General features: G+C 47.9%; 1 long non-coding RNA gene across 1 annotated transcript; it reads left to right on the forward strand.

Annotated features, from left to right (window-relative positions):
• The first annotated feature begins 945 nt into the window (after positions 1-945).
• LOC121500780 lies at positions 946-9,603 on the forward strand. Its single transcript, XR_005990450.1, has 2 exons — positions 946-2,387; positions 5,652-9,603. It is a non-coding gene; the product is annotated as an uncharacterized LOC121500780 (long non-coding RNA).
• Positions 9,604-14,024: the final 4,421 nt, after the last annotated feature.

Raw genomic sequence — 14,024 nt, forward strand, 5'->3', positions numbered from 1 at the left:
AAATTTTCTGTTATGTGTGTCTTATAACAATAAGAACAGCTGAGACTAATTCTAATAATATATTTTACCCAACAGAACCAGAATATTATGAGTTCACATGTAATCAAGATTAAACAATTATTAAGGTAGTTTTTATTCTTTTTTTTAAAAAAAGATTTTTATTTATTTATTCATGAGAGGCACAGAGAGAGAGGCAGAGACGCAGGCAGAGGGAGAGGCAGGCTTCCTGCAGGGAGCCCGATGAGGGACTCGATCCCAGGACCCTGGGATCATGACCTGAGCCGAAGGCAGATGCTCAACCACTGAGCCATCCAGGCACCCCTATCCTTTTTTTTTTTTTTTTTTATGAAGTCTTTGAAAATGATTTTATATTTGACACTTGCAGCATATCACAATGGCCACATGTCAAATGCTCAATAGCCACGTGTGACTAACGGCTATCACATTGGATGTATTGCCTTAGACAGTATTTGATGGGAATATGGCCGGAAGGACCCCTCCTCATTGCTCCCAGACCCCCAGGGTCCCTTAAACTAATGGGCTGGGACCTTGATGACAGTCACATACTAGGTGTCTTTCTCCTCCAAAAAAGAAGGAGGCTGAGAGAAACATCATAACCCCGAGTTGGCGATAGCCAGGTGCTCAGCCTGGACTGAGCTGGCTCCTGAGCAGTCGCCCTCAGATATGGTTTAGTGACTGGAGGTTGCTGACAGCTGAGCAGAAACAAACAAACATATAAATAAATTCCTTAGGAATTGGCAATATAGAAAGCAAAAGATTTGATTTGGGGATAATTAAGGCTTGATGGGAAAAGTCTCATGCAATCTGGCATCCTTATCACTGTTTTTTTTTAAATTTTTATTTATTTATGATAGTCACACACACACACACACACAGAGAGAGAGAGAGAGAGAGGCAGAGACACAGGCAGAGCGAGAAGCAGGGTCCATGCACCGGGAGCCCGACATGGGATTCGATCCCGGGTTTCCAGGATCACGCCCTGGGCCAAAGGCAGGTGCTAAACTGCTGCACCACCCAGGGATCCCCCTTATCACTGTTAAAAGAAGTTCTAATAGGATACTTCTTGGATAGTTTAATGAGTCAGTTTCTTTTTTTTTTCCCCTTCCATCCCTCTTTCCCTCTCTCCATCCTTCCTTCCCTCCTTTGCTTCTGAGTGTTCTTGTCTTGGCCTGACAGGTGTCTGTTTCTCTGGAAGTCTGAGAAGAGCTGCCCCCCTGCCTTCCCCCAGCCCCTTCCCTTTTGTTTCTCAGGCTGGGTAGGCAGAGAACATGGCATGTCACTGCAGCAAACCAAAGCAGAGGGCCCCGGTCCTCCCCACAGCAGCAGGGTGGCTGTGCGGAAGCTGGCGGGTTTCTGGAAGAGTGCTCATTGAGAATGCTAAGCCTCCTCCCAGACCTTCTGGCTTCTCTGCTGGGGATGCAGACGGTCTGCACCGCGGCCTAATCCATTACTGTAATTCCTGTGCTTCCAGAAACCACTCCCTCACCTGCGAGACTCCAACTTGCCAGCTGCCCGGGGAGGACAAAATGGAGCATTGCCACGTGGCCCAGGAAGGGAGGCCCCTGTTAGGCGTGCCTGCCAATTCTTGGGATTTTAAGCACCACTTTGGATTAAAAGTGGGTTTTCTCAAACATACCCTTGCCCACCAGCCAGCCAGACTGCAGAGGAGCACCATGCGTGCCGAATGAAGAGGATGAGCGGGCCTTTGTCCGACCATCCTCTCCTGGGCCAGTGACCCCGCGGAGTGTGTATATGTGCACGCTTGTAAACGAGCAGGGTGTGAGGCACAGGCAGAGATGGGCCAGTTTCAGTTCCTATCATGGTTTTAAAACCTCAGAGTTAATTTCCTCCTCCGGAAAGTCAAGGGAACAGCTGTCACCAGCCATGCACGCCCTGCCGCCCCTGAGTGGTGGCTGGTGAAGGCCACTCAGTAAGCACAGATGCAAGGCTTGGATTTCTCAAGCTTGAGAAGGAACCAATTGCTAGGAGGGGAAGGGGTGTGGCGGGGTGCACGAGGGCCACCCCTCTACCCGCCTCCCTGGAATTGCAAAAGGCATCCTTGTTGGTAAGGCCTTGGGCTCCTTGGTCCGGCTGCACTCACCCCCTGGCAGGAGGAGAGATGCTGGCCGGTGTTATTCTCATTTTCCACAACACAGGTTTGTTCGGCTGCACGGGCTCCGAAGGGAACCCTGGGATGTTTTGACGCCAGAATTCAGGAAAATCAGTGACCTGGTGATTCAGAAAAATAGCTGAAGGAGCACGGTGGCTCCAGCTCTGTGCAGATCACAGTGCGCCCTCCCAGGCCCAGCTCTGGGGACCAGGCTTTGTGCGGCGTCCTGATGCTGGTTGGAGGTTTGGAATCAGAGGTAACGTGCTTCCAGGCCTTCCTCCCCCTCTGACGGCCGGGGATGACTCTGCTCTGCCCTCCAGTCCCAGGCCTCATTCAGGCAGGTTTTCAACACCCAGGCTGCAGTGAGTGTTGACAGCAGACAATCCAAGGCAAATAAGGATAATGGCATCTACGCTGCTTTGATTCCCCTTGGGATTAATGTCACATGAATACACAGTCCACAAAGCCTATATTCATAGAAACACTTAGAACGTAGAACTGGAGCCAAACGGTGCCTGTGGACAGCCTGGGATGGGGGGACGTGGGGGACTGTGAGGGGCTCAGAAGGGTGGACACCAGGGGGCTGCCTGCGGGCTCAAGGATTTGGAAGTGGCTGCATTTGCAAAGTGGCAAGTCAGCCTCGCCAGGCAGGCAGGCAGGACGTGAGACCAAGCAGGGAACTCATGCCCCCACGTCCATCCGTCACAAGAGCTGAGCCCGGACTAGGTTACTAGCAGCTCACGGCACAGGGACCAGGACAGATAAACAGTGCTCATTAACTGAGCTGTCCTGCGGGAACGCGCTGGGCTCATTTCGTGTTGCATTTGCTCTAGCACTTGCAGCCCTTAAAATCCCTTCGGGGAGCTGCCTTGTGCTACGTTGAATGACTCCAGGTTTTTTTTTTTTTTTTTAAAGAAAGATGTCTGAAGCAAATATGGCAAAATGTGAAAGCTAATTACTTGGTGGATACCTAAGGCTCAAGCTGTATTATCTTCATACCTTTCTATATATTTTAATTATTTTGTAACCAAGAAAAAATATACTTTAAATGAAAGAACTGAGCATTCTTTACTTTATAGGGAAGAAAGTGTTCTGGGATGTGATGGCCTCTCCTTTCTCACCTCTTTTGTTAAGGATTCTAGGCAGGGCTGGGAACGCTGGACTCGGGGCAGCGGCCTTTGGCACCCTCCTCTCCCAGACCTCCCGCCCCCCCAACTGCATCCCAGCAGGGCAGCAGCTCCATCCTGCGGGTGGCACACCGGGAGATCCTGGGCCTGGCATCACCACATCCTTACAGTTCAGCGGATCCCAAGGCATGCAGCAGAGGGAGGGAGGCACCATGAGGCCTTGTTGGCCTCTGGGGCTGGCTGGGATCTTCTCTGACGATGATTCACCGGGAAGTCAGTAGTCATCTCCTCTGTTTCGCCAAGAGGGGGGACTGGCAACACCGCAGGGTGACCTGCCTGAAGCCACAGAAGGAAGAGGAATAACTGGGAGGAAAATCTGCAGCTGAGGTTGAAGGCCTGAGGCTCGTGAGCTGTTCTGGGAAGGGCTCGGCTCTCTCAGCGAAGGGCCTGTGTGACGTGACCATGGTTCTCAGTAGAGCCCTGAGCATCCAGGAGCTTCTCCAGGCCCTGTGGTCTCCCTCTGGCCAGGCCTGCAGACTTGCCCTTAGGCACAAATCCCTGCCAGTAGTTCCCTTGCAGGCCAGCTCCTAGGAAAGGGGCCCACAGCCCAGACACTTTGCCCAGGTGGCTGGCAGCTCAGGAACTGGTAAGACTGGTTTCCAGTGCTGGCTCCGGGTGGGCAGAAGGCAGAGCTGCTGCTACCAATTTAAAGGAGACTAGAAAAGCTTCTGGAATCTACAATGCAGTCTACTGGCCACCTCCCCTGGACATTCAACCCCTAGGATATGATCCTGTAAGACGGTGACCTCTTTGTTAAACCATCTGGGAATAAATTGTGTAGGAATTTATCCGACATCCCCTTAGAGAATTACCAGGGGTCTGATTTTACTCCAAACCACTTGCTTTCATCTCAGAAAAAGTTAAGACCACGAAGTATTTTTAAACGGTGAGTGTGGTTTGAATTAAAACTGTTCCTTTTATAGTGCCCGGGCTGGCTCAGTCGGTGGAGCATGCGACTCTTGATCTCGGGGTCGTGAGTTCAAGCCCCACATCCGGCATGGAGCTCACTTAAAAAAAAAGAAAGTTTCCTTTTATAGAGGAATTTGACTTTTGCTGTCGAGTTATTTATTTTTTAAGTCCACACTTGCATTATGGTTACTATAGCATCTTACATAAGACGTCTTCTTCGAGCATACTTGTTTCAGCCCCTTGGAAACCATTGTCATCATTTAGGGCGTCACAACTTGAACAGTTGGGTCTCCCGTTCTATTAGGGCATTTGAGGAGTTAGTTCTGTTTGCTAGTCCAGAATAACAGCCCTCCCATATTTTTTAGGAGAGGCAAAGCTTTATTAGCCTGGACTATTTATCAGTGGTTTTCAAAGACAGGGAAATGTTTATTTTATGAGAACATTTGTCTCACCTTAATTTGCAAGGGATTAAAAAAAAAGTCACTGCCATGAAACATAATAGGAAACTATTTGGTTCTTGTGAAACCCATTAATGTTTGTGATAGAATTTCTCCTACATAAAAACACCTTAGAAATCATTTTCCAATCGTCCCGTCTTCCGTGTTGTCTCTGCATCGGGTCTTTCCAAAGCCCACAGAGGGGAGATGTTGCAGGCTTGGAGGGACTGACCCCACAGTCCACTTGTCTTGCCTTGCAGAGCTCAAATGATCCTCTGCCTCATTGCGTTGTTCTCTGCTTCCTTACCCAGAGGAAAGTCCCCATGGCCCATTTTCTGTGCAGTGCTTTTCCACTCTTTCATAATCTATTATTGTGACCTTGAGATGCAGCGAGGAGGCTTTGGCAGGGTGCGCTTCACGTGGAGGCAGCACTGTTGGCATCCGTGCCCTGGTCCCACACGCCTGTGGCTGTGGCTGCCCCATGCTCCCCAGAGGACACGGCTGTGCCTGTCCTCCTGCATCCTGGCACCTAAGTCAGGGGCTGCAGGACCCTGGAGCCTGAAAGGACTCCTGTCAGGTTCCCTGAGAAGAACTGTGTTCTTGTGGGGCTGGGTCAGCAAAGAGCATGGGAGAAGGGCGTGTGTGTATGTGCTTCAGAGGAAGGCACAGAGAGACACAGAGACAAGACAGAGACAGGACTAAGACAGGGATAAAAAAAAAAAAAAAATCTACTTTCAGGAGTCCCTGAGTGGCTCAGTTGGTTGAGTATCCGCCTTTGGCTCAAGTCATGATCCCAGAGCCCGGGGATCCAGTCCTGGGATCAAGTCCTGCGTTGGGTTCCCCGCTCAAGCAGGGACTCTGCTTCTCCCTCTGATCCTCCCCCTTCTTGTTCTCTCTCTCTCTCTTTCTCAAATAAATAAATAGAATCTTAAAAAAAATTACTTTAAAAGTTGATTTCAAGGTTTTGTTTTGTTTTTTTTTTTCTAGGATTTTCCCTGTTGGATTCGATGCTTATAAGAATCAGTTATAAAAACTCTACACTCTACGTGAGACAGTTTATTCTTCAGTGAAGACATGGAAGCTCTAAGAAGAACACTGGGCCGTGGGAGGAAGGCTGGGACCTCAGAGTGCAGGAAGCATGGGAAGGAAGCACAGCGTGGAGGGGGAGTGCCAGGGACCCCAGCTGCCCGCAGCGTGGGGTTGGCTGGGTCCCTCGCCCTCTGCCCACTGCGCCGCCGAGCCTCATCCTTCTCTCCCTCTTCACCCTGGTCTGTGCTGGCAGATGCTCCTGCCAAAGCTTACTTCATCGGATGAAATGAAGGGGAAATCTGATTTGCCACTAATTGGACTTACTGTAGGCAATTAAGGTTAAACTGACATGAAGGGACTATCAGACACTGGGATTTTCAGTGTTTTCCTTCACATTCCTGGGAACTTTTTCCAGAATCTAAGTGATTATAAATTGGGATACTGAATGCGGTATCAGGGTTTGAAATCACTTTAAGTCAGGACCCTGGAAGTAGTGTGTGCGTTCTCATTGTGTAAGTTGACATACACTGTACGTACACATGGTCTGTATAAGGTTTATGGGGTGCGTGTGCATAAGAATATATGCAGTATATATATATATATATAGTACATGGGGTGTATCTATGTGGGGTGAGCTGGATTTCAATCTCTCTAGGTAACCAAGAGTGTTTAATAATAATACGCGCACAGGCTGGCTTCCTTTTATTTTCTAAATTAACTCTATTTTCTATTTTAGAGTTAATAGAGTTAACTCTATTAACTCTAACTCTATTTTCTAATAACTCTTTAATTCCTGTTGGGATCAGTCATAAAGAGAGCTGGAACGTTGTTCCTGGGCATTCTAATTCCTTCCTTGAAGTGCATTCACCATCTGCACTGACCTCCCCAATGTTTTCAACCATCATCTCCCTAAACACCGCTGGTGAAATTTCCGCCTTGCCACTGGTCTAGTCTTACACCTCGTTCTCAAAAGCCGACGAGTCTGCTCCACTGACTGATCCAGTCATTCAATCCTTCGTTAAATGAATTAAATTGTCATTCAACAAAAAATTATCGGTGGCCCACTCTTGGGAGGGCCCTGTGAACACTGCCAGCGCGGTGTGCGTGTGCGTGTGTGAGAAAGAAAGACCCTCAGAGCTTTTGCTGCTCCCGAGGTGACACACAGGCACACACACACATTCCACTTACACGCTGATTTTGACTCCGCGTTTCTTGGGCCACATAAGTAATTGTTCAAGCCACTTCCCCCTCCAGGTCAGAGCCAGCCACCTGCTTTCATTACGCCAACTGTTATTTATGTTTCCGTTTCGGGTGCCTAGTGACCCCCCGAAGAGAGCTGTGAGGAGAAACGGATGCAGACACATCGTCCTCATCTGCTGGCGACGCTCTGCAGAGCTGCAGAGGGGGTGTCTCCGGGGGAGGAGTGATGGGGATGGGAAAGCTGCTAGGTCACAGTACTCACTGCCCCCCCCCCCCCACGCCACCACCACTTCTCCTGACAAATACTGTCTCCTCTGCTCTCTGTGATTCCTTCTGGACATTTCCAGGAGAACTCGCATCTTGTATGGCAAAGCACTGTGTGCGTTAGCCTGTTCCCACACTGGCCAGTGTCTGAGACCCACCATTCTGCACACTGGGGGCTGCATCTTTTTTTGAGCTGAGGTCAGATTTTTTTTTTTTTTCCTGAGGTCAGATCTTTGCTCCCATCATCACTCCCAGGCTGATACTCAGAGCCTGCTCAAGCAGGGCATGTGGGATTGGAGCAATCATGGGGAATATGTGTGATAGACAGAGACTGGGACCTAGAGGCTTGGGTCCCCACTCACTTCAGCTCTCTGGGTCACAGTTTCTTCCTCTGACTCAAAGGTTTGGACTAGAGCAGCCCCGGGCCTCCAACTCTGACCTATATTGTTCAGCAGAGCATGGTGGCCTTCCTTCTAGGCCCCAGGCAAGCACGTGGGTTGGTCTTGTGTGGTCCAAGCTGGACAAAGGCCTTGTCTGCCCAGATAATCTGTGCTGGAATGTCCTCAGTTCTCAGGGCCAGTGTTTATAAGTGTTGAGGAGGATTGTAATGAAGAAATGCCCTTCGTGGAAAAACCAGAAATGCTCCCTGAGCCCCTGCCAGAGACCGGGCACACTGTGGGAACACAGAGGAACAGGTGGGCAGGCCCGGCCCTGGAGGACCTACAGCCTCTGTAGCAGCTTCTTGTCTACCGCTTCCTTGCTCTAATCCAAGGGAGCAGATGTGCAGAATTTGTCTACACCGATGTTGCTGGTACCAGGGGAAGCCAGGAGGCAGATAGGGGCCCTCTCTAGCTTTCCAGCCATTAGCTTCTCTGTGCTAGACTTCTTGTATTTTGTCCTGTCATAGCGCACTGCTGTGGGCCAACGACATCCTTCCTTCCCCTCCTCATGGCTCTTTCATTCTGGTCTTCCAGGCTCGCCGTCAAAGTGGTCTTACTTGGTCTTTCTGTTTTCCACTTGTGTTAGAGCCCTGCCTACACCTTGCTTTTATTAAGAGCTAACTTTCTGCTGCCTGCCTCCCTCCTGGGGTCATCCATCCACCACGCCCAAGTTTATGGTATTGGGTAACATCACTACTCCTTTGTACCAGTAAAAAAATTTCTTTTTTGCCCAGTGGTAGCCAACCCTACCAGGGATAGGAAACAGAATGTATATGCATGGAAAGAAAGGGATCACAGATTCCAAGCCTTCATATAACTACATCTGTCCCATCTCTCTCTCTCTCTCTCTCTGTCTCTCATCTATCTTCACATAACACACTGCTCAGTTGTTTCCAGGTGCCCATGGCAATTTCTTCCCCTATAGATGGATATGATACGAGAGAAAAGATACTGCTGGAAAAAAAAAAGAGAAAAGATACTGCTTAGAGGAATGGAACAACACAGACCATGTTTATAAAGGTCACTAAACAGCTGAATAAGACTCCCGATGGATGTTTTTCTCTTAGAGATAGCTAAGCCAGGGGCCACTCCATTATTCCTTCCTTTTCTCTGGACTCTGCCTGTCTACACGCTTTTTCAAGATTCTCACTGTATCCACTGTCAGTGTCCTTTCCCTCCTCATCTATTTTATTTAAATATCTATGTCCAACTACTATATTCCACTGATTCTATGATATGTTTTGCTTCTTATTTTAACATTTCTGAGAGTGGAATACATTTAAAATCAGGGGTGTATCATATCATAACTTGTTACGGTTCCTTCTTTTTTCCCCTCTGTCCCCCTCTCCCCCTCCCCTCCCTTCCTTCCTTCCTTCCTTCCTTCCTTCCTTCCTTCCTTCCTTCCTTCCTTCCTCCCTTTCTTCCCTTCTTCCTTCCTTCCTGGCATACCAATTAATGGAACTACTGACAGTATTTTAGATTTGTTGGAATATTGCATATGGGAGCCTTGAGAGATCCTGAATCAGTTATAATAGTTTTAATAACTCTCATCTCAGAAAGGTGGAGGTTGCAGGCATCCTATAAAAAATAAAATAAAATAAAGGCTTCTCTGGTCTCACTTTAGGAATCTTCCAAGTGCTGGCTTCTACTTTACACCGAACTTACTTGACTGTCTTGGCAGCTGTGGCCTGTGTCCATCTCCTCTTCCTGATGCCTGCTCCCTGCCTGGGTTTCAACTTAACTCTGCGAGGTCTGTCTGTCCAACTGAATGTCCATCTTCTGTCCTCTGCTGGCTCTTGGCTCCACGCTCTGCACCCAGCAGACACTCATGCCCATGGGTACCCAGATGGGTTTCCCAGACCCTGGTTGAGCAGGGATGGAGGCTACTGTTAGCTGGGGAGGAGTCCTGAAGGAGTGCTCCGACTGTACTTTTTACTTTTCTATCTCAGACCTCCGCACAGATACTGGTGCATAGTAAGTGCTCAATAAATATTTACCCACTTCAATAAGATTCAATGTTTTTATCTACACATGACCTATAGGTACAGAACATCTACTTCTTGCACACTTTTCCCTTTTTCCCATGATAAGGAGGAATGTTACAGAGAGCCGCTCCCAGCATGTCTGGGGCATCTAGTTTTAAGGACCATTTGCTGACATTCTCACTTAGATGGGGTGGTTTTGTCTTTTTTCTGCCCCTTTGGCTGGGATGGGGTATGGTTAGCTTTGTTGTGGTGGGGTGAGGAAGGGAATACGTATCTTATCTTTCTGCATAACCTCATGCCTGGCGTAGCCTTGAAATTTCCAGTTTATCTGGGGCAGGTCCAAGTTGAGGCCGGAGCCGGTGCCAGATAAGGCTACCCAGGCCTCTGCCTTCCAGCTCAGTCTAGATGAAGGCTGTTTGCATCTGTCAGATGCATGGGATGCAGTCCTGGTGCCTTATGGGGGTCACCTCTGGCTTTGACCTAACTCTTTGGTAAAGATGTGGTTCTTCACCTGATTAATTTGCTTACCAAAGGCAGCTATCCATCTATTAGAGTGATTGACCTTCCCTCTGAATTGAGCTCCTTCTGACAACACTGGGAGGACAAAGGAATATTAAAAAGGAGAGATACTTTCTCCAACTCCCCAGCTCAGCAACATGCTGAGAAGCAGGCCAAGCCATGTAATGTACTTCTCCTATAACGAACTGGTTTCTTCATGGCTCTCTTTTTCACAAATATTCACCTTATCCAGATTTTGGCATACTATTTCAGGTTTCTTCTAGAAAACGGGTCTGCCAGTGTTTGTTTTCTTGACTCAGGAGCTGTAGCAGGAGCTCAGATTGTAACATCCCTGAGATGGGCACTGTGGGGAGGCATTTGGCAGTGGTGTGCCGCATGGATTCCTGTGAGTGGAGTTTTAATTATTCAGAAATGTTTTTAGATGGTCATCTGGGGCAGAAGTATTTTTACCAGAGGAATTGGGCAAATGCTACACCAGGGCTTTCTCTCCCTTCCCTTGTAGAACTAGTTAACTAGCACCCCACTCAAGATGACTCTGGATGGAGCATCCTGGCAAGTGTTATGGCTTCATATCACTTTTTTTAGTTCTTTGTTCTTTAGCTATGAATTTTATCAAGGCACAAGTAATTGTAGTACAATGAGAAGAGAGGCGTACAATGAATGTAGGAATAGTAAGGTACATAGTAAGGTATAAGCTGTGAAAGCTGCATCAGCCTCATGATGGGAGATTGCTACCAGGCACTACAGGAGATGGTCTTGGGGCACCCAGCTGAAATTCTCCCTCCAAGTGCACCCATCCCCTGCTGTTATGAACTATGAGCTAAGAACTTTCTCCTATGATCTTCTTCAGAGATTTGCCCTTGACTGAAGTGGGTCTGCCTGGCCACCCCTCCTCCCGTTCCCATGTTCCACAAGAGTCACCCCTCACCCCCAGGTGAGGGAGCTGCATAAGAGCTATTAGCTGCCAGTGCTGAAGACATTAGCTTCTTTTGATTTTCCTCAATTAAAGACAATCAGGAAAATACTTGAGGATAAAAGAAACCATTAATAGTGAAACCAGACATTTTGGATGTTTATCCTTCTGTTTCTTACTGGGGCGAACCCAGAGAGCACTCATTGCAGAAAAGGAGCTGAAAGCAAAGAAGAGGCATCCTCCCACCTCTGCTGCTAATGCCCAGAGGACAACTCTTGGTATGAGGAAGTGAGAGTTCTTCAGGCTTTCTTAGCTATTATTATCAGCAATCCTTTACCCAACTCGAATTCCATGCTTCTGTCCAACTTGCATCAAATGAGGGGCTCCCCGGGAAAGGTGATGCAGGGAGTAAGTTCTTGGGGAAGTTATTGACTTTGGACTGATGGCTGGGAAGAAGTTCTCCCAGCTCACAGGAGGCATGGAAGGAAGCCCTGGTGACAGCCCCAGGTGATGGGATGAGGGCCAATGGGTGACTGTCAGAGGAGGCCAGAGACATCTAGGCCCCCCTCCCCACCTGGAGGATCCTTGCCTGCCAGGGTGAGCAGTTTAGGCTTTTTCTGAGTATAAAAACCCTCAGGTCCTTCCTCTTGATGGGCAACCACCAATCTAAGGACCTCTAGGCATCCTGACTCACAAGTATTTTTCTTCATGTGAGCAACCAAAACTGGTATTTCCTAACATGTATGAAAAATGGATCGCTCGGATGAACAGTTCAAAATGCCACCTGCTTTTTTCCCTCCCCTACAACCTGCTCACGCATCTAAATGATCTCAGAGTCATGCACATTGTAACATTCCAGCAAATCATTGTGGTTGATGTGAATGCGGCAGGGCTGCCTCTCTCAGACCCACCCATCTTTGCCTCCCAAAGGCACATCCCTGAAACTGACCCCGAACCTGAAATCTTAGTGTTCCAAGTTCACCATCAGTTTCATATGGTGTCCAGATGTCAGGTCTACCTGAAGGGACATGGCGAGGAGCAAGGAGCATCACCCTGTCAACCTGGGCTGTTCTCCCCAGCTGGCCAAAGGGGAGATGCAAAACAGAGTTTGTTCCCAAGGGTCCCAGCTTCCAGAAATGGGAGTGTCCTCCGAGACGTTGGTTTTATCTAGATGAGTTGATTAAGAATAACTGATGGAATTGTACTCTCCGATTCACTCAGTGGTTGCTATTAAAGTCTGGCAATTTTAGATAATTTTTTCTATTCGTTTTATCCTCTCTTCCATCAAAATTACCTATCAAATGCCTCTCTGACACAGTACCGTTCTGTGCTGGGGAGACAGATGCAAAAGAAACTTTCCTGGGCCAGAACGGGCAATGGACTGGTAAACATATATTTGCATGTTGATTAAGGCTTGTACAACTCTCAGCTGTGTTATCTAACACTTCAAGGAGTGTTTCTGATAGCGGGGCATCCGATATGAAATCATTCTGGTGTGCCAGAGCAATGAGGCCTTATGTGAGCTCTTGAGAACTGAGGCCAAGAGGCCCAGGTCCTGAAGAATCTTGGACACTGTTTTCAGGAGTTTCACTGTTAGTCTGGAGGTTTCCGAGACCCAGAAATGAATTTTAAGTAAAAGAATGACATAACACACATTTTGAAAATATGGCTCTGTTTGTGATCAAGAGGAAATGGAATGAAGGGTTTAGTTATCATTGCTGTACTATGAATTACTTCAGTGGCTTAAGACAACAGCCCGTTTCCTTTGGGTCAGGATTTCTGGAAGTGTGTAGCTGAGATGTTCTGGCTCAGGGTCTTCCATGAGGTAGCTGTTGTGGTGCTGGCTGAGGGTATAGGTACCGGAGGTCAAGGTGGCTAACTTTCATGGCTGCCAAGTGGGTGCTTGTCATTGGCAGATTGTCATTTCCTCCTCATGTCAAGTTTGCCACAGACCGTGTGAGTGTCCTTGGGACATGGTTGTAGTCTTACCCCAGAATGGGTGATCCAGGGGAGTGGGGCCAAAGTGGTGGTTATGAACTACATATTTGTGTTCCCCTCAAGTTTATGTGTTGAAACCCCAACTCCCGGTGTTATGGTACTTGGAGATGGGATTGGAAGGTAATTAAAGTTAAGTGAAATCATGAATGTGAGGCCCTAACCTGATAGAGCTGGAGCCTTGATAAGAAGAAGAGACCAGAGTCCATGTGAGGACACAGGGAGAAGGCAGCCATTATATAAGCCAGGAAGAGAGCTCTCAGTAAATGCCAAATCTACTGGTACCTTGATCTTGGACTTCGTAGCCTATGGAACCGTGAGAAATAAAGGTTTATTACTTAAGCCACTGGTGTATGGTATTTTGTTATAGCATCCTGAGCCAGCGAAGATGGTGCAATGCCTTCCATGACCTGACTTCAACCATCACTTCAGCCACATTCCATTTTCTAGGAGAAAGTCACTAAGTATAGCCTACATTCAAGAGTAAAAGAGTTAGACCCCCACCTTTTAAAGGAAGGCATGTCAAAGAACATGTGGACATACTCTTGATATCCCTTTATGAAGGTTTTAACATAAGAGGCTATTTTGTGACTCAGATGAGAAAGGAAAGTGGTTGTAATCAAGCTCTAAAGCAGAGAGAATAGGGCACAGACTGAGAGACAATAAGTTAGGAGAACTAACAGAATTTGGAAATGTATTGCAATTAGGCTGAGCTGGTACAATGAAGACACGTGTGATGTGGAGGAGGAAGAGCAGACACAGGATATGCTAAATGTGAGATGCCTTTGGGAGGGTGAGATGGGCATTTCAAACAGGCAGTTGCACATGTGGGTCTGTGGCATTAATCTGGGGGTTGTAAGCATAAAAACTGTGGCTATCGATGAGATCACTTCGGCAAAGGGCATAAAATCAGAGGACCAAGGGGCCCAGGCAAAGCTCTAGGAAATTCCTGCATGTGGGGTTTGTGTAGAGGACGGTCTGGCAAAGGGGATGGAGAATGGTGTGACCAGAGAGT

The sequence above is a fragment of the Vulpes lagopus genome, chromosome 10, assembly GCF_018345385.1.
Source record: "Vulpes lagopus strain Blue_001 chromosome 10, ASM1834538v1, whole genome shotgun sequence".
NCBI classification, from domain to species: domain Eukaryota; kingdom Metazoa; phylum Chordata; class Mammalia; order Carnivora; family Canidae; genus Vulpes; species Vulpes lagopus.